The sequence below is a fragment of the Venturia canescens genome, chromosome 6 (genome assembly GCF_019457755.1).
Source record: "Venturia canescens isolate UGA chromosome 6, ASM1945775v1, whole genome shotgun sequence".
NCBI lineage: Eukaryota > Metazoa > Arthropoda > Insecta > Hymenoptera > Ichneumonidae > Venturia > Venturia canescens.
Window position 1 is genome coordinate 4,622,774 of NC_057426.1, and position 21,158 is coordinate 4,643,931.

General features: G+C 43.2%; 1 long non-coding RNA gene across 1 annotated transcript in view; it reads left to right on the top strand.

The window, feature by feature from the left end:
- LOC122412609 (uncharacterized) overlaps nucleotides 1–21,158 on the top strand; it is a 56,137-nt gene that overhangs the window by 21,783 nt on the left and 13,196 nt on the right. Inside the window, exon 2 of the long non-coding RNA XR_006261397.1 lies at nucleotides 4,439–4,693. This is a non-coding gene — a long non-coding RNA (uncharacterized lncRNA). The remainder of the gene's footprint in view (nucleotides 1–4,438; nucleotides 4,694–21,158) is intronic.

Here is a 21,158-nt window from a genome sequence, read left to right on the forward strand (position 1 = left end):
TTCTGTCCCGGTTTCTCGGGGTTACCTTATTACACAATTTGCGGATGTAACGATAACGAAGAACGTAGCAAAAGTTTTTTTCCCTCTCACTTTTTTCTCTTCCTTCCTTTTTTTCAAGTACATCGCAAAATGCACTTTTCCCAGACGCCAGTGGGTAGCGCCCACTGTTTTCACCTTGGCATTACCAGCCTATAGATATACGCGCGCACTCGAACAAATAGCCCGAACGCCAGGTCACATTTTTCTTTACCGCTGCGGCGTAATTACTTATTGGTCCCCGCGGCAGTGAGTTGGCTCGGTTTGTTATGTATATGTGAGTATACGCCTCCTCTAGCCCAGGGGAAGTTACGTAGTTCTCCGGAACCCCGTGGAACTGGTCTCGAGAGCCTCTCTCCAATCCTCTTTCCATTTCTCTGCTTCTACTCTTTGCGGACGCGATGTACATTGCTCAGATGATTTATACGATATCATGGAAATAGGTCGGATATTACAGATCCTCCCCCTCTCTCGTTCTCTCTTCGTCTCACGCAGAGCGCCTGGTAGACTTCGAATGAAAAAGATTTCGCTCAAGACGAAATCGCCCTTCCGGGGCGAAGGATGCTGGCGCAACTCTTTTAATCTTTGACTATTAATTCGCTGTGAGGAAACGAAGCGTGGAGACTTTCATTCAATTTGTAGTTTCCGCTGCTTGAACTCTCCGATTACGGGCAACGAGTCAGGAGCTTTTTTATTTTTTCATTCTCCCGTAGAAGCACCATAAACGTATCATCTGCAGGTCATACGCGTCACTAGCGCGCTCACTCGTCGGCGAGTGTGCATCTGTGTGTCCGGGTCTGTCTCTGGAGTACAATCGTCTATCCGTCGGAGCGCTTGGTAGCGAAGGACACCTGACTTTTCACTCCGATCCACCCGATCGTCTCTAAGACCTCGACGTTTGCCGTGCAACCTTCTGTCTTCTCTAGAGCTTTCTGTACCGTCTCGAGTAGCTATCCCAGAAGAATTTTCTTCGAACTCTTACTCTCGTTTCTCTGCAAATTTCTACAGTACTCGACATCTTTATATACGTAGGATCCGCTCCAGATCGCTCTGGCCACCCACCTCGTGCCCTTTTTCCTGGCCTCTCTACCAAGCTATTTCCGACAGTGGCGAGACAGCACTTTCGAAAACACTCGTTCAACCAACAGACCTCCTACGAGAAATACTTGATTGACTGTGCCGTATGAAGTGCCTGGAGGAGCGAAAAAAGCACAATTTAGGTAATGCTTCGACCCTATCAAGAGATCGAGTTGTACCCTCTCATACTCCTTCTCCCGACAGGTGGATGTACTGCGATGCGAGGTGTTTACCAACGTCAGAAGTTGCTCTGAGTGACTGTAGGAACGCCAGATCCGTCAGCTCCGAGACTCCTGATAAATTGTTCCTTTCATGCGATCATGTAAGTCAGTTATGTACAGAGCAGAACAATGCAGAACGGAGCTGTTCATAACCAAAGTGTATTCATCAGGGAAATGAGCCGTTTTAAGGATTTCTGAGATCGAGCAAACTTCTTGGTTAAAGCTGATTATACGCTTGACGATGGGCTGCGTGAGGCTCTAAATGCGGGAGAGATGTACGAGGAGAAAAAGGGAAACGGGGCATTTTTCATTGCAGATTTTTCATGCAGGGATTCGTTTACAAAAAGATCTCAAAACAGTTTATATAGATAAAATTTAATTTGGAATTTCCAGGAATTCTTGAACATGGTCATCTTCAATCGAATTTCGACAGTGAATTTATTTTTCTTCTCAAAGCGAATTGGTGCTTTGGACCAAAAAAATTGCTGGCGTCGATGCATGTCATCGCGCAGTTTATGGCAGCCGTCTTTTCATCTGTTTGTTTCCAAGCCGTCGTTTCATGCCTGAAATACTTGTAAAATTTGCACCGCTAGAAAACTGTCGTGTTTTATGGGTGATCCTTTACAAATGAAGGTATTTATGGTTACGAAACAAAGAGGTACTTTCGAGAGGGAAAATGTGATGTGAAAAGCACGACACATTATCGCTGTTTCCGTCGATGTGTAACGCTTACGTTCGACGTCATTATGCAAGTGAATGCAAACGATACTTTCGTTAGGGTTACATCGACGGGGCTATTTCAGTCCAGGGTTTCATGAGCGTCCTACGCGAGTCCTTGGAAACAATAACCTGTTCGAGATTCCACTAGTTAACGATTTCGTTTTTGTCACCGGCCATTTTCCGACGCACGCATCTTCCAGTCGCTTCTATTGTGACAGCGTGTGCTGTCATTCGTGGCTTCTCATGATGTTTGTACGAATCTCCATCCAAAATTATCGCCCCATAAACGGGCTTCCTCCAACTGACGTCAACGTCCACCCAACCTCGCGTATACGCTGCAGGCTTTGCTCTTGCTCACTGAAAATTCACTTTTTAATCATTTTTAATAACAAAAATATCAATAGAATTTCAATATTCAATTCAATAGCAAAATTATGATTATAAAAATTCACATAAAAATAAATGTTGAAAAAAAAATGATAGAAGGTTAGAGAATTGGAAGAAAAGTGAATCGCACAGTCTCAATAAAGATATTTGTATCAGCGAGCACTTATAACTCGTAGTTCCCACCTCACCCGACGCTAGTGTTTCCAATCTCATAAAATAGTGCGCCAGGAATAGTCCAGCATTTGTAAGTAACGGCCAATTCATTTAGAACCATGATAACGAATTTTCTCTTTCCTAAGTATGAAGAAGAGTCTCGAAAAATTTGCGTGCGAGATATTTTGCCAGAGTTCACAAAATTCTACGCTCCCGCAGTGACCAAAGTATCCTCTTGACACGGAACTCCCGATGCTCATTTATCCATATGTATATCGGAGAGCGTGACGTTACCAAATACGTGAATTTTGAGTGGCAGTTCATTGTGGGTATTACCACATGATGGGGCACATCACCGGTATACGCGGTTTATCGGTTGGACCAGAGCCCGCGTCTCTGCGTCCTCTCTGCTTCTCTACTCTAGTTCGGACGTTGCGATCGCGCACACACGGTATGCCAATCAATTTATACGGACACTCACGAAGCCGTGCACACACATGCACACCGGTACGTATATAATTCACGGTATAACACCGAGGAGACCGGTATGTGCATATTTCTACATGGTGCATTCCAGGATCGACGAACCAGCCCTTGACCCTGAGGATTTTTGAATATTGCTATATTTTCGTTATGCCAGACAATTAATGGAAGGAGTTTTTAGTAATTTTGAACTTCCATATTCAACTGCTGAGAATTCATGAATTTTACGTTGACTTTACGTCAATTTTTTTCAACTGCACGTCGATTTTTTGACAGCTGTCGTCGGTATAAAGAGTCGATGATTTTAGTCGTATCGAATGGTAGTTTCGTGAGAATGGAGAAAATAAAAAAATACAACGAACCAGAATTCGATTTCGCACGTACTATTTTCAGGATGAATGTGCGAAAAAATGTTTGCTTGCAAAAATGAGGGAAACCCACGACACTGAATATCATTGGAATTTTTCAATATTCGAAAGAATTCGAAAGCGTGTGAAAATTTGAAAAATTCATTCTTTCGAGCTGGTTGAGATGAAAATTTGAAAAAATGTCTACAAGCTCCATTTTTAAAGTGAATAGAAGATCGAGAAAATGAAAAATTCTCAATATTTCGTACTGCGGTTGGTTTCGCATGGAACACGCGATATTTGTACGAGAATGAGGACATACTGAGTTTGGTGGGAGATGGAGAAATCAATTAGCGAGCCATCATCTCTAGGGTGTAATGAAATTATGCGTTCCACATTAATGTGGCCCGAGGTCATGCGCGAAAAGCGAGTGACAAAGAGGCAAAGGGAGATAAAGTAAACTCTGTGAGTCGCGGTTGGGTATACATTTTTTCCAGCCGTGTATGCCACTCGGTAGAAGCGCGGTGTCCTCTGCTAGCTTGAAAAAGAGGCTGAAGGGAGTCGCATGATAAGCGCATAAGCGTGTTACGTGCATGCGTTTTCGTGCGTTTGTGTGCGTGTGAGCACGACGTACCGCGCGCATGTGTATCTTCAACATGGGAACGTCCGATTATCGAGAAATAATAACGTGCTCAAGAGAATTAAATTTGAATGAATCGACCAAATTATATCGAAGTTTCACAATTTCGAACAAACTCCCAACGTAATTATCCGTGGAGAGTTCGAGCTCGCAAATTTTGATTGGAATTAGTGGCCGTTGTTACAGAAAAAATAGCTCGAAGCTAATTAATTTCCTGCGCGTGTGTTGCTCTTCCGTGTTTCCGGTTATTTTGAGCTGCAGTGCGAACATTTTGGTGAAATTCGATTTTTCGATCAGAATACTTGATAATAGTTATTGAGATAAAAAAATATTCATTACTCAAGTGTCACAAGTTCGATATTATTTGTTTATAGAGACCCGAATGAATGGAAGAACGACGAAAACGGCGAAGAATATTGAGCACGTGAGTTCCATCCATTCTTCGGAGTCGCGCGGAGCTTCAATCAACGTGGTAATGAATTTGGCGCCTACTGCTTGGTGAATTCGTGCACAGAGTATAGCAGATGCATCGAGCGGAGCAACGATTATAGGAAGACAGTCGAATGCGCGGGATGAAGGGAAAGCGCGAGGAGCAGGTTGGAAGGAGAGACGAATTGAAAACTCACGAGGTATGTAGATACCAATAATGCGAATTCTGGCTACGTCTGAGCATCTCCAACGATCAGCCGGTTCTCAACAATTCAAGGCATGCCTACTCTCTCTTTCTCCCTTTGCCTCCCACCCTTTGGCCCTCCTCCTTTCTCCAGGATATTTCTGACCGTCTCTCTCTCTCTCTCTCTCCCTTTCTTTCTCTCTAAAAGTTATCTCATGCGAGGATGCTCGGTAGAGCTATAGGGAAAAGAGCAATAGAGCATCTGATTCGATAGGGTTTCCCTGCCGACGGTTCGCCCCGCGAAGCTACGAGCCCAGCGAATACAACGTACATAAGTATCCTAATACCGTAAGCGTTGGTTTGGTAACAGGCGAGTGTGTTCGTTGAAGCCTCGCGCGTAGCCCCGACTCTGGAGCAATAACATACCGAAAGCTCTCTCAGCTTCCCTCCCTCTCTTTGTCTTGCCTCTTTAGTTGCACCCTTCCAAAAGTTCATAGCCATACAGCAGCGTACAGCAGCCACTGGCATGCGAATAATGGAGGTCCACACGACCATCCATGATTAACGCGGCAATAACGATTATTTATAGGCTCAAAACAATGTTTCCCACTGTCCGAGGGAGAGAGGCCACAGCGGCGCGTATATCCGAGAGCCTATCAACGTAAATACATGCACATACACACGTGAGCGAAAGTTGGTGCTCCGCGTACGAGCGCAAACTCCCTCGTCGCTCGGGCCTCTGCTGCAAGAGCAAAATGCCTGCGTATGTATCCGCATCAAACTCTCGCTCTCATCACACGTGTGTCTGCCTCGTCCACCGGACTGAGGACCAGCCTGAATCAGCAGATAGACTTCCGACTCTCCTCCCCGACCCCCGACTCATTTCCTCATCCGTTGTCACACCCTTCGCGTCCGATTCACCCCCGCCAATTTATGCAAAAATTTCAAAATCTCTCGCTAACGTTTTCTCCCCCCGCCCTTTCACGAGGACGCGTGAATGCGCGTTTTCCTCGCTTCCCGAATATATTGCAAGTCGCTCTGCAACCTGGCGGGTTTTTGAAAAATGTTTTCTCACCCTGACAAATGCTCGATGAAAAACCACCGGGAGCGGAGGGCACATTTCGTGGTGATCGGTAGCCCCGAAATAACGAGGCTTTTTTTTGACATGCGAAATTAGCGGGGTGAGAACCTCGTTCGTGGTCTTTTTATTACGAGACACTCTTCGATTGTTGCATTTTCTAATGTCCATCACTCTCGTGATTCTGAAACGTTTCGTCTGTTTTTATAAACAATTTTTTTTCATACTGAACCATTGCCAGTTCACAATTTCTGTTTTTCTCGGCTCGAGGGTCATTCCCAATATTCCTGGGAATAACCGTTGGATCCGTTGACGGTAACGAAAATATTTCTGCTCTCCGAAGCGATTTTGCAGAGAGCACAATATTTTTCGCGACTCTTTTCGGCCGTTGGAACGCGTGATCTTGGCAGGGTGAGGTTTTGCGTACGGATTCGTAACCCCCGAGGCGTGACTCGAACGGGACGACGACTACGACGATGATGGGGGACGTTGACCCTCGTTTTAACCGGTAGGTGGAGAAGTTTCAGATGCTGGGCAACGCAAAAGTCTTTGTTGAAGGTAGTCCATGTGCTAGAAAAAGAAGAAAAAAATGACAAAGAATGAGCAACTTCGCGAGGGGAAAATCGATAGAGCCAATAACCTTCGGCAATAACGCGCTAATATCCTGAAGACCGTTCTTGCGAGTCCCCCTGAAGCACTTACCCGCCCACGACTTGCTCGTATACAAAGTATACATACACATTCCGTATACTTCCGATGAAATGCCGTAAAAGGTGATGCCTCGACTCACCAACAGTCGAGAGAGCAAGAAAGAAAAAACACAAAGACGAATCGAAAGCAGCAAAGCTCTGGATCTCTTGATAATTGTTTCTCGATGACTCGGCGGTTACCGAGACGAGCTCCGGGGCTCCCGAGCTTTTATGACCACTGCCTCGATGTTTTAGATTTATTATGACGAAAGTGGATCATCCATAAACTTGCGCCTCCTTCATCTACCCCTGCGAGTAAGTTATAACCTGATTTTTTCGAAGATCCTTTTATTTCTTGCCGATAATACCGATTTATAGACAAAAACTAAAAATTTTGCAGTTTATGCTGTTCTTGGATTATATTTATTACTTTTTTCTCGTTATTCTATACACGATACATCCGAGTGCGATCGATATCCGGTAGGATCAATTAGAATTTAAAAAAATAAAAACACTGCAGCAACTCTAGCTGTATAAATCGTATTTTTAAGATTATTAATTGTAATTGACGAAGTTTATTGAGAAAACAATTTCTGTAAGAAAAATGAAACAATTCACGAATGAGTAAGGTTTAGAATGAATTTTGACACTTTTCGTATGCTACCTCAATTCATACGACAGAGTTGCGACGTACCAAAGGACGAAGAAAGCCCCAAAGAGAAAAAGTTCATCAGGATATCGTCAAACGTTGAATTTTTTCAAGTTCAACTTCCACGAAGGCTCCATCCAACTGCAGACCATTCACAGTTGCAAAGCCCAGAAGAAGTATTGGCGCGCTCGTGTTGTCGGATCTCTTGCCAGGGTGGGGAGAACGGAGCCGGGGTGAAATTATGTACGCAGGGAAGGAGGGGACACTCGCAAGGCCAGGATTCGGTCCGAGAGAACGGCTGGATGTAACTTCCTCTGGCAAAAATCCAATCCTGCGCCCCTCCGTTTCCTTTCTAGAACGAGACTGTGATTGAGGCATCTGCAACAGAGAAATAGCAGCAGGAGAGCGAGAGATGGGAAAAGCGAACGTTAGGGCTTAATTGCAGATGGCCAATTTATCGAGGAGAGCAAAAATCTTGGAAAGCGCCGTTCACCCCTAGCCTTGGTCGGTTGGAGTTGGGTCAAGAATTCAAAGTGACCTCTCCCTTCGCTGTGTACGCCTACACCATTTTATTGGTGATTACCGTTCACTCTTATTCGTGAGAAATTGTTCCTCTCAGAATATGACGAAATTTAAAAAATAGAAAAGTCCCTAGGCCACGCCATCGACCAGGCAGCGGCATCGTTGAGGATCACCGGGTCTGGAGCATCGAGAACAAAAAGAGAACTCGATGATACTGCAGTCTGCGACGACCGTCAAGATTCAAGTGCCGCTGTCGCCCACCCGGAAAGACGCGCAGTTCGAATGTTGGCGTGCATAAGTTCCTCGATATTGAAAGGCGGGTCGTTGAAAACGCGGAGATACGTGAGCGTCAAGAAATTTCGAAATACCAGAGGCTAGAGCGAGCTCCAAGTTCTGTTGACAGGTTGGTTTTTCGCATGGCCACCATTGGAGAGCTGCACGAAGGCCGGCTGTCCAATCCGGTTGAGACAGTGGGCAGTTTCGCCGTGACGTCTTGACACCCTGCCATTCCTGCACGGAGACAAGACCACGCAACAAATCACTATACGCTCACACCGCAGTGGGAAAGCTTGACGTCACTGCGGAGCTAAACTCACTAGGTCTTGAGAGGAAAAAAATGGAAATTTCTTCACGATGCACGCTGCTGCAATATCAACGACAACTTGGCGACGCACCTTGACGCGCACAGTCCCGGTGGCCTTTTGCTCACACGCACACGAATGGGATTTCATCGTGTCCTTCAGAACTCGGCAATGAAATATGCGTTTTGGTATTGATATTGGAAACTGTGCTGCTGAGCGTAAATTAGACGTCGGAAGCTCGGGCTCCTGCGCATTATTTTCCATCATGAATGTTCATAAGAGGATGAATTTTTTCACGCTTTTGTTCCGTGGCAACGTCAACGGTGAAAAATTGGTCTCGTTACCCGGGAGCAAGTGGAGAGAGCGAGAGACAGCGAGAGGGGGGGGGGGGGGGCTGGAACAATGTACCGCGAAAATATAAATTGTGGAAAATTTGCGAGCGTATGATATCCACGGAATTGCGGAATCTGTACGTGCGAAGAAGGCGCTGCGAGCGGAAATGGGAGAAGGGAGAAATAGACGAGACAAGTGTGCTCGCTGACTCGTGGAACTACGATCTTATGCACAAGCTTGCGAGCCACCCGACAAACCGCCACGTGACACACGTACGAGTTCCACCGCGAGGCTCGCTGCTCGAGCCAATAATGCATTTTTCCCGGTGAAAGAAAGATAACGCGAGAGACCCGCGCCGGTGGGAATAAAACTGAAACAAAAATGGGACAGTCCTCAAAAGTGGATGTTGAAGCTTGGAAAAAGAGAAACAAAATGAAAATGTAATGCAAGAAAAAAATCGCTGCAGCACGCCCAGATTTTGTCGTTTAAAATTCATAGAGTTCGTAACTTATTTCCACGTCGGAGTACAGAGACGGTTTTACAACTCGTGGCTATAGAGACGTGGCAGCGTCTTGACGCCGAGTATTAAAAAAATTGTTATCAAACGACGAAGCCACGACGTGCCGCGTATCTGTACCGAAGATTGGACGATTCCCCTTCACTTTTAAACTTCGAGTCCTCGCCGTTGGAAGAACTTTCAACTTAACAAAAGAAAATGAGAGAGTTTTGCAGTATAGCGCTCCTGAGACAGGGAAGATCGAAGGATTTCTCGGTTCGAAATTCCTTCAAAAATTCAGTTCACAATAATCGACGATTCAGCCCGGGACAGCCCGTTCGTAGGATTTTACCCTTCGCTGTACCATACTTCATACTCGGCCCCGATCGACTTTGCTTCCAGAGCCGTGAATTTCATGCTTTCACGATTCCACACTCTGCCTATAGGTTTTGTTCTTTCGATCGCCCCGCTTTTGACGTTTGTGCTACATCACAGGCTGCTCCGACTTCCGAAGATGCAACTTTTGCAGCATATTTTCAAGCATTTCACACCAATAATAAAAGTTCTTAGTCTTCTGACTATGAGAATTCTTCCAATTAATATGAACTTCGATAGTATGAATTTCGTTTATTGGGTCACCGAAATTCATCGATAAAAACTGAATCACAATTGGGTTGTGCCTCAATACAATATTCGTTTTTGTTCTCCATCGTGTCAGCAAGTATATGACAAGGTCACGCGAGTAAAAAGGCTGAAGCGATCACGAATTCCAATATTTCAGTGAACAAAAGAGTTTGCATTTCGTTTTCAATTCGTTTGTGATATAATTTTTCTGTAGAGGTGAAAAAGTTGAATCGGATAATCGATAGCCTACTTCAAACTTTGCAGCAGTCGAGAATACCTCGAAGTCGAAGAGAATACATTCGAATGATTTTACATTTTAAACTTCGAGTTTTGTAACGTTCTGTGTCTGACGGTTTCGTATATTGAAAGTAAACTTTGTAATTAGGGTACGATATTTTGAAATAATATTGCAGAGACAATGAAGTTACATTCACTTCCGTGTAAATCGACTGATCGAAATTCCCTCATTGGTTTTCTATACCATCTTGCCAGTGGAATAGTTATTAATTAATGAATTAGCTAATTGAAGGCTCGTATAAAATGTCGCTTGCAGAAACGAGAATATATCCTGCAGATTAACACTTGGCTAGTAGATTCGTCGGCATTCATCAACTATTAAGCAGCTTTATTGAAATAGCGAATAGATTTTCAGCCAACGAGTAGAACGAGAGCGAACCTTTGGACGAGTTGTGATTTAAAACTTATCGCAAGGTAAATTTCGTCGTTCTGGTCACTTTTACACGAGAAAAAAATCAACGACAAAACACGTTTAAAAAAAATTTTTTTTTTTTTTAATTTCGTTCTCTCGTTCACTTCACGCTCGCGAGCTTTTTATGAGCTTGGTGGCGGCAGAGTGCGTAATACGCGGAACGTTGGCCGGCCCAAAGGCACCCACGTAGACGCGCGTTATTGTAAAATAGCAGCTTTATAAGGAGGGTGACGCCGAGTAGAAGCCGACAATAAAAAATTAAAAAGGAAAACCTTCAACTAAAGCGCTTTTCTTGTGTGCGTCTCCCCACACCCCCCTCTTGTTGCACCTGACACAGCGAATTCTCGAGTGAATTATAGCAGAACCGAGAATTTCCCTTTTTTAACTCCATACCTGGCCTTGTACCCATAACGGTTTAATTGAATGCGACACTCTGGTTTAACGCGTACGGGGGGAATACCTTTAACAATAAATGCACAGACACGGTTATTTTATGTCACAAAGTGTCAAATTATTTTTTAATTATTCGAATCCGGAAGGGATTCTCGAAGGTGGAACTGAAATTTGTCACGAATGTGAGAAGCTTTTTATTTGTCGTGGCATCGCCTAATTCGGTCAGCAAAAAGGCAGACGAAAAAGGGAAAAAATGGTTTACTCACTAATACCTGCCAATCAATTACGCGAGTTTGCCTCGTCCCATGCATTTTCATTCGATAAGAGTCTACCCTCCTCATTAAAAATACACTAACTTTTAGCAATCAATTATTTCGGTGACTCATATGGCTTGGCAGCCTCGTGTCAGAGGCGAAAAAGGCACTCTCGCAATTTGAAATTCCCGATTGATCCATCATCCTTCCATTTTTAGCATGTCGCTCGATTTTTTTCGAAACCCTCCAATGGGAAGAATATGAAACAAAGTTTCGTATTGAAATTCTCGCTGCAGGCAACGTTGGCTCGAATGCGACGATGCATTTGAGGATTGAATTAATTATTTATAATCATTTCTGTTTTTAGATCCAAGTATTTTCGTACCGTTCATCGGTGCAACGGATATTCCAACGCGTTTGTTTAGCTGAACTGTAAATGACCTGAGTCAAGAGTTTCAATGATAAAAAAAGTTGACCCGCGTTCCCACGCGATCGAGATTCTTCGATAAAAATAATTCCTACTCATTCATTGGCTGGTGTGTGTTCAACAATTCACGAGATTCATCCCGCCGCAGTAGTGAAACCATAGAACTATAAAAGTGCGGCGACACTCAAGCTCATCGTGCTCGCCATTGCGATTCTTTTACTTTTTCAATGGGTGCTCAGGCTCGTATTCATAGTCCCGCCTCCACACGACGTTTGCTTTTACTAAAGCACGCGAGCAATGCTAAGCTTCGACTGTGAATACCGCTGTCAACGTCGCGAGCCACTGTGGCGCGGCAGCTCTGAACATAATTTGGAGCTCCGAATCGTAGAACAATAATTCAACGTGTTATAAAATGTTAATTAGGAGTATTGAGCAAGCTCCACTCCGTTGTTTCGAGATGTTACGAAACACACTAAAACCCTGGGTACCTGCTCTCGTAAACTTTAACAGCCTTACGTTCGTTCATTCACATTTCGTAGTTTTCGATCCAAATTTTCACTGGAAACGAATCATTATTTTTTTGTGAGATCCAATCATTTCTTGTCGTCAGTTGACCGAGAGCCTTTTTACAGTTTTTCGTGGATTTTTTGTATCCTTTTTACTCCAGTAATTCGATGTGCTTCCCCGTGTTTCTGTAACTTGTTTCGTTATTTGACTAACCCCGGGATTTCCGAAATATTATTTTATTTATTGTGTGTTTAATATTTTTATTATGAGGAAAACGGAAATCTTCGTCCGTTTCATGACGCACAATGGGAGTTGGATGAATTATTGCCAGGATTTACGCTGGTTTTGGCGGGGATTACACACATTATATCCATGGGTGTTCACCAGCAGACAGGAAGGGTGAGAGAAAAAGAGGGAGGGGGAGGGGCTCGTTGGACTTTCTCATTGTGCGCTTCAGTATCATACACCCGGTAAATCCTGCACGCGAGTGTTTCTTCGCTTTTTCGGGATTTATTGTACGCTTTCCACTGTCTCCCATGCAGCTCTAGCGAAAAATCTCGGAGGCTCCCGAGCGTTTTGAATTTATCTACATTTCCCGAGTTCCCCTGTACGCGTATGGCCCTCCCCGTGTGTATGTTTTCGAGCATTTTTCGTTTCGAACAATGTAAATGCACAAATCGTAGAGTTACAAAAATCAGATCGTCGCTAACGAAGCTTCCTGAAAACCTATTCATTCCGGAATGCTTAACTTCCGCAATGAAAAAAAGGTTCTCAATCCCTTCTCCTGTGTACGCACGTCTCGCGAAAGGTAATTACGTCAAATGAAAGAAAATTAGTTTTAGAATTTCTGACAGCAACAAACGAAAGTCTGAGCAATCAAAAATACCGGATTTTTGGAAGAATTTTCATTTCTGATTTATCAACCGCTGACGTTATCGCGTCTCATAAAAAATACATTTCAAAATCCTATTACGACACAGTACGCCTCCCCCTCACTTAATTATATGGTGCAGGGCCTTATTGCGCCTTGTATTTTTCATATCGAATCAACGACTCTGAGTAAGACGCTCCATTTTATTTTCTCCTCTCGAAAAAAATGCGCGTATAAACGGCACTATACTTAACAATATATTCAGCGTGACCGATGCAGCAGATCGTCTCACATGCACAGCGGGTGACTACGATGTTATTGCACTTTACAGGTGAGACACTTAACCTCCTTCCGGAGCCGATAAATCATCCCCCTCGCTTGTCGTTCCTCACTTGCCTCCCTTTCATACCCGAATCTATACGTATATAACTTGCCCACCTATCCCCAGCTCCTCCTTGCTTACCTTTCGCTCCTGGAGTAAACGATATCGAAGACTGAGCAAGACCGGGGCTAGCTGGCCGACTTTTTGAGCTATTGCTTGTAAAGAATTAATGAAACGTTTCAGATAACAAACTGTTGTTCTCGATCCACTTTTTATGATGTGGAAGTCTAGAAAAAACAATTTTAAATAGATTTTTTCATTAAAGTTTTGGAGAAAATGAAAACAAAATGAAAAATTTAGAAAAATTCACTGTAATTAGAAACGACGAATAGAAAAACGAATTATTCGTTGGATATCGTTAGAAAATCGACACAAATGTTCACTTGAGTGAAATTGGAAGTTGTTTCTGGCGACAGTAGAGAAGAAAAATAAGTTTTCAACCTTTTCCACCAGTTGCCGAGTCGCTGTTACAAAAGTTGTCGTTCACCCACGCGTGAGTCATGCGTGATTCCGCATTCAGTAGAATTGTTTCCAGCAATTGGAAAAACTACGTCACTGCGAAGTATTGAGACACACGAGCGAGAGGTTGCTCCGAACGTGGTAAACGCTTCGTAGTTTGGTCGTTCGTTGTGAACGAGCCAACTTAGCCCGACAGCGAACTGGCCCCGGTTTTCCTTTATTTGAGATAAAATCTACAGAAAAGTGGATTTATTTGGTTCTCATAGAATTTCGAGTCTGAAATGAAATTGAAATAATGTCATTTCGAGAATGAGCAAATAACTCGATTATTTATATTCTGGTCTCACGATAAATTACAGTTTCGTATGGTCATTTAGATTCAGATTACGATCCATGCAAGTCCGAAGTGAATTGTTTCCTTCGTGAGACTTTTCTTCTGCACCAGGTTAAAAACACCCCCGGGGGTACTTATTTTTTTCGTACATTACGAACAACTCATTTATTTTTTCCTACAGTCTCTCGTTTTACGTGACGTCGAATTTTTCTGTGCTCTGCGAATATCTCGGAAAACTCATTTAACGCGAAACGAGAGTCTCAACCACAACAGCATCTTTATATACGTGAACATCTATATGAGGCATTCCACGCCGTTTCGAGGAGCCGTGGCCCGACCCCTTTTAATTTTCTTGGCATTTTTTTCAACTATTGAGCCCCACGCAAGAAATATCGACGCGGAGTTCTAGATTTTCATTTTACGATTTTCAAGGATGTAAAAAAAACATCAAACTTTTGTTAACAAAAATGAATTTATGGAACGAAAAAATTGGGGAAGGAGGCCACGATCGGACGGTCGTTGAAAATCGCATCAATGATCTTAATATTCTGGGGCATTTTTGAAAATAAAAGAAATTTTTTATCGTCTTTGAACAAATTTTAAGCTCGATGAATTTTTTTTTTCTCATGGAAGTACGAACCACAGTAATTTTGAAATATCGACATTCGTCGCTGTGCCAATGAGCTTGAGGGAAAATTTGCAATTTATTTTCTAACTTTGTATCTTCCAAAAACCGTCAGACGAAAATCTGGAAATTCCTGTGAGCGTTTCACCTTCGGAATACTATTTTATACAAAAAGTGAGAAAAGCTCAAGACAGTCGCTTGATATGGCATGGAATGCCTTGTACATAAAAACATTTTACTCGTTCTGGACGACGACTAAACAGAACGCGTCCGGGATACGTTTTTACAGGGACTTCTTGTTCTTTGCTGCTCATTTGCTATTTCCCGTGGTTTCCTCAAGCATTTGTATTATCTGTGTGAAATGAGCAGGTGGTGGACCAGCTTTTATTTTGTTACGTTCTTCACTCCGGAAATTCTTCGGCTTTTTCCAGCGAAAGACGATCGCACATCGACGGTTCCAACATTTTTGGAGTTATTTTCAAACTTCGAATCATTGTGCAGCATGTTTACGGCGAATTATCGATTGGCCAGGGGCGATTCAGTTTCGTTCCATATCTGCAGCCGATTACGCGATTCTGTTGCTGTGCGGCGGTGCAAATTTGTCAATGGACATCCGAATTGGATGATCCGCAGGCAAATAAAATGAGTCACAACCCTTCGTACGTTCCCAAAAGCTCTCATTGAATTGGCTAAAATTTTTTCATCGTTGGAAAATACCGTAGGGACTCGAAGGTGACGACAGAAGGAGCCAGGCAGCTCGGAGCCCTGGAATCCCGAGAGAAAATGAGATTGGAGGAAAGAGAGGGAAGAAGGAGGAGGAATATGTTGGAGCTGGTGAGAAAGAGAAAGAACGCGGACATCGTTGCCGCGATCACCGCGCCTTTGTGAATGATTTAATAATGTGCGCAAAGCATTAGGCAGCCTGAGAGCAACGTAAGCAGGGATAATCCCTTTAACCAGTTGTCTGGCAACCCCTTTAACCCTACAAACCTGGACGATAACTAATTCCCGCCAGATATTGCTTGCTGCTATGGAGAGCGAGGAACATTAAGGGCTTGAAGAAAGAGAGAGGGAAAAAGCGAAGCCATCGTAGGCGTGGATCGCAACACTCTCAAACTTTCAGCGGTAACTTTCCTTTTCCTTTCGAAGCTCACGTCGCAAGTAGTACAATTTCAGCTTCCTCCTGCATACGCTCATACTAGGACTATATAGTGAGTACATCGAAATACTGTAATTGTCGAGATTCCGGGTTCGAAGAAGTTAATCTTATTATTCCATCGCATTGAAAGCTCACTTTGCTCTCTGTCTTAAAAATATGGAATTTTTATGATGATCCTCCGAGCCCCTTTTCATGGTAGTTTCTATCACGAAATTCAACGTTCAATAAGTTTTCGTTAAGCGAGCAACAGTCATGCGAGCTCACCGTCCCTTGGTGAGACCGGACATTTTTTGGTGAGTGGTTCATTCGAATTTCTCGACAATATCAAATGTGATTTCCAAACTTCCATAGTAACGAACGTTCCTTTGACACAGAATTCGAGCTACAGACCAGTCGCAGAGATAAATTTTCATGCAGGCATACGTAGATTTATAAAATGAAACTATCCGCCGTCTGAAGACGAAATTCAGTAAAGTGGGAATAGAGTAAGCCAAAAAGTTCTCCGGCCACCTTAAAATTGATTTTTGATCGACGTTTTTCCCGGGTGAGAAGTGTGACATATGGAAGGGTCTTGAGGAGGAGATGCACGAGCAGGAAAGGATACAATATTGATGTTGCCATCCGCTTTCGAACCCCTACATATCTCGTAAAAGGCTCGATAGAAAACGGCATGCACATCGAGACACCGTGAGTTACATTGGTACGACAATACTCCCCAGAAGTCACGTCATTCCCCGTTATTCAATTTGAATTGTGGCTACGAGACCATCCTATAAAAGCTTTTCCAAGATTATTCAGATTTCGAGGATCGTCTCGATTTTTTCATCGACCTATAACTCGGTGCTTCACCCATCAGTTTGCTGACAATCACTGATGCAAATTCGATAACAAAATACCAACGTTTGTTAAGCGAAACTCAAATATCTAATATCGATAACATCGGAATTCAAATCGTGAAAATGAGAACAAAAAATGCCTGATTGCGAAATGGCATTGTGGGAAAAAGTAGAGAAAACGGAATCGAACGAAAAAAAGCATCGAAAGCGTGGAATAAAAAAGAGACAAAAACCATTCGCTTCGCGAATTAAACTTTCTTAGAAAAGATTGATCTACGAATAATTGAGAGTTGATTGCGATAACTGAAATGAAATTTTGAGAGCTTCAGCAGCAGTTTCCTGCATTTTTAATGTTTAGTCTCGAGGACGGTTCTGGAATTAGCGCCTTTCGTTGAATGTTTTTCCACGAGGTTTCATGAGTTTTCATACAGAAGAGATTTCCAGGTTTCCTCGAACGACGTCAGCATGATTACAAACCGCAGTCATTTTCCAAATGGTTCATATGAAATATGCACGTGGCTTGAATAAAGAATGTCAACGAGAGCATCGCTAATGAAAAGTGTATCCACGTGCATCTGTCAGAGTTGCGGGCAAGCGGAAACAGCGTAACGATGCCAACGCCGACTTCATTAGAAGGCAACGTGATATTAGTGGCACTGCCCTCGTCATACTATCAGTTCAGTTCAGTTTACGAAAAATGCTTCAATTATTTGCACAATCAAATTGATCGACAGTGCAAAATATTGTACATTGGAAGAAAAAAAATGCGTTGCAATTTGTTTGAGCGATTTAACATCGCTTCGAGAAAAGCTGGTCCGCATAAAATTTTCAAAATGGAACGCTTGACCCCCTGGTCACAGTGGCAGTCGAGGATCGTAGATAGAAATAAAAGAATAAAAAGTATATTTTATTGAGAAGAACGAAAATGAAGTAGCGATGAGGGGAAATATAAAATCACAGTATCCAAAATCGATAATGAAATCCGGCGATATGGAGCGATGTTTTTTACCTGCCTGCAGGGAGCAGCTCCGCTAATCTCTCTTTGCTTCAAACGTATTCATTTTCTCTCTCTCGCTCCCTCTATTTCTGTGGGGGTGTGTCCGATCGCGACTATATCGAGGATACGAGAGACAATGCGACTGAATCTGAGCTCTTCTTTCGCACGTTGAGAGAAGAGATAAAGAGAGAAGGGAAAAAAGCGATTGGGAGATATAGAGGCAGCGGGTTAATACCGAGGGAAAAAAACGAGAAAGTTCTCGTTCGTCAAACGAAATAGTAGAACGTTTGGCTTGACAAAAAAGGCAGAGGTATTAAAGCTGAATTGAAAATCTTGCAAAGTCTGGGGTTGCACAGCGGTGATTGAGGGGGATAGTTAAATGCAGAGGGATTTCGCAACGCAACGAAACTCGCAGCGCCGCAAAATCCTCCCTTTGACCCGCGCGCGCATCGTGGCTTTTTACTATTACGCGGTTTCGTCCACATTTTTTGCCTCTTCTTTCGCTCTCCTCGATCCGGTGTACAAGTATACATATATAAATATAAAAGGGACTTTCTCCTCTTGCGCGCAGTGTCATTGCCTCACTCGCATTCCCTAACGCTGATATAGAGCAATCTATTTCCTATCGGGCGTCAGCCCTCATCCGGGAAATTGGATACGAATGTTTTATGCACCCCGGTACTGTGGTGGGATTAATGTAAGGGTTCTTTTCGTAACGTTCCTCTCATCTATAGATAATGTCTCGAAGTTCAGAGACTCACGAGAGCGGCGTCGATCTCCTTCGACAATTGATGTCCATGGATGCTGAGATGCCCCTCGAATTGACAGATATTTTCCAAGTTTCTACATCCACTACAGAGACGAGATAGAAATGAGCATTTCACTCGCTCATGTGAAGAAAATTGTGCTTCAAGTTCAAACTGTGTCGGGGACATCGACTTTTAATCCAAAAATTGTTCGTGCGAGGTAAAACTATAAGCTGCAACGATCAATAAAGATTCTGTGCTTTCCCTGCGACGATTCGACTTGCCAGAGAAATATGGCAAGTCGAATTAAGTTTCCCTTTTAAAAGCACAGAACGATTACTTCTCAATTTTCGGAATATTTACTACTCAGGGGAACACTTGAAGCTGCTGAAACCGCTGTCACAAATAGGCACCCTGTATACGGGCTGGGACACGGAACAAAAGCCAAGGAGTCAGGCAACGAACCCCCTTAAGAGGTCGGTCGCAGAGGAGGTTATATTACAAGCTCTATCGTGGTAATCCTAGCCCTAGCGTGCACTTAGTCCCGAATAAAAACGGAGGAGCTGAGCGTCTGCTCGCTTCCGTGCATTTTGTCTCTCTCTGCTGTTTCTCCCTTTCGCTTTCTCTCTCTGTTTCCCTTCGCGGGGGCACAGCTTCTGAAACGTCCTGGGATCTTATATACATCCTTCGGAGAAAGTATTACTGATGGGCTCACTCGCGTTCTCTTCCATTTTTCCTACACTGTTCTTATTGCGAGAGTTCTCTAACGGTTGAGAGCGAGTGACGAAAACCCCAAGTATCAATGCTCCGGCTTCGGGTAAGTAGATTTCCAAGGTCTCACGTTCTTCGCGATGTTGTGACTCTGTATTTGTATAATCACACCGGAATACACGAGCTCCAGGACGTCGTTATTCTCGATTCTACGATCGAGGACTTTTTATCGTGCTGGAAACCAATAAGTTGGCTCGCCACAATATCATGCGCGAATCGAACGTTTCTGGCTCCACCGAAGCTGCCAGACTAACCACCGGGAATTTCGATCCAACGTTATTGATGATAAAAAAATAAAAATTCTTTAGGGACGTGATTGAAGCGAGTTTCACAAAGCGTTTCGACCAAACTTTTTCATCAGTTTTGCTTGGGAAAACGTGAGTTTTAAGGTATTCGATTTGTTACAAAGAACTGAAGATCGGAGCAGCATGAGAGACCCAATATTCTCAATTTAATAATGTCGCTTCAACAATAAGCTTATTAGGGTCTGTGTACACTTATAAGTAAATCAATGCTGAGGAAATATACGCTGGCAATGCAGGAATATCACGAACGAGGGACCATCCATCAGCCTCTATTTCTGAACCTAGATCTTTCCCTTATCTGAGGGGTCAAAGGTGCCTACCACCGCAAGACGAACAAACGAGGATTGTTTCTCGCGTGTCATTCTGCATGGGGTGTGTCAGGCTCAATTTTGTGCGTGCCTCAATACGATATCGCAGGGGTTTAGTCATTCGTCGAATGACTCGGTTATTTCACGGGGAAACATTCAGGTACTAAGTATTTTTTCCAAATGGCTGAAGGGGGAAAAATGAAAAAAAAAACTGACACAGCTCAATTGGTCGAACGCTCACTGGGTGCGCAGGCAACTGCAGTTTTTGTTAGCCTGCATCCCGAGAAAAGTACAATGTCGAAATGAATTCTGTTCGAGGCCTATTTTGAATGAGTCGAAAAATTCGAAGTTCGAATGTGTTTTTTCGCCTACTCCTAGTGACATTTGAGGCAATTTGACGCACACGGATTACAAGCAGAGTACAAATGAATTATAACTCGCCATATGTTATTTGTATCTTCGGTGACGTTATCATGGACAACGACGAGTCATGCAACGCACGGATGGAATAAAAATTATCTTTGACGTCCAGCGCGAGCCATCCTTGTCACTCCAACGAAACTCTCGCATTTGCGTAACTATCGTTCCCGTTGCTCGCCCATGTATAATTGCTAAAGTTTCGACGATACATCACCGAGCAAAAGAGAGAGGCAGGGAGAGAGACGAAGGGAGCTTGAAAATGGTCCATTTCTGTTATATCTCCAGATTTGTAATACCCTCGTGTTTCGTGTGGTACGCGACGTTGAAATATGTGCCACTGTATACGCGTATTTTGTGGTCAAACTCGAATGTATTAATTGCGATTTTTTTCCGGTTTACCTACATGAACAATGCTAGCTCGTTGCACAATCGATATTTTTTGTTCTACGAGCGTATAAGTACTTCAATTGCATCCCATTTGCTTCAACCATCCACTATATTTTGTTACGTGCATTTACAAATTCGTCATAATGGACAAAAATTTCTGGACGAGAATCCAAAAAAGTTCTGCGACCTTTTTTCGTGGCATTTTTCCTGCCGGGAACATTTTTCTTTCTGTTTTTTTAAAAAGATTTTCTTTCGTGAGTTTTTTTTCGTGTGAAATCTCGCAAGAGAAGGCCCAGGCGTCAATTTTGTTCTCCACAGGGCTCATCGCTGCTTTTATCTCACAAAGAGAATTTGATTTCTGTGAGAAGAAAAATTGGCAGCTAACGAAAACTTTTAGGTTTGAAAATTTAATCACATTGATGTTCAACAACGGCCCGCGAATGTGCAAGAATGAAATTGAAATGTTTTCGTGCACCAGTCGCTTTGTGCACACGCAGTGACACACTTTTCTATTAAAATATTTTACGGATTAAGCGAAGTATAATATGAATGTTCATTTAGGCACTGCATATTGCAAACTCAAACCGAGTCAACTTTGTGTACGTGGAGGTATTGCGCA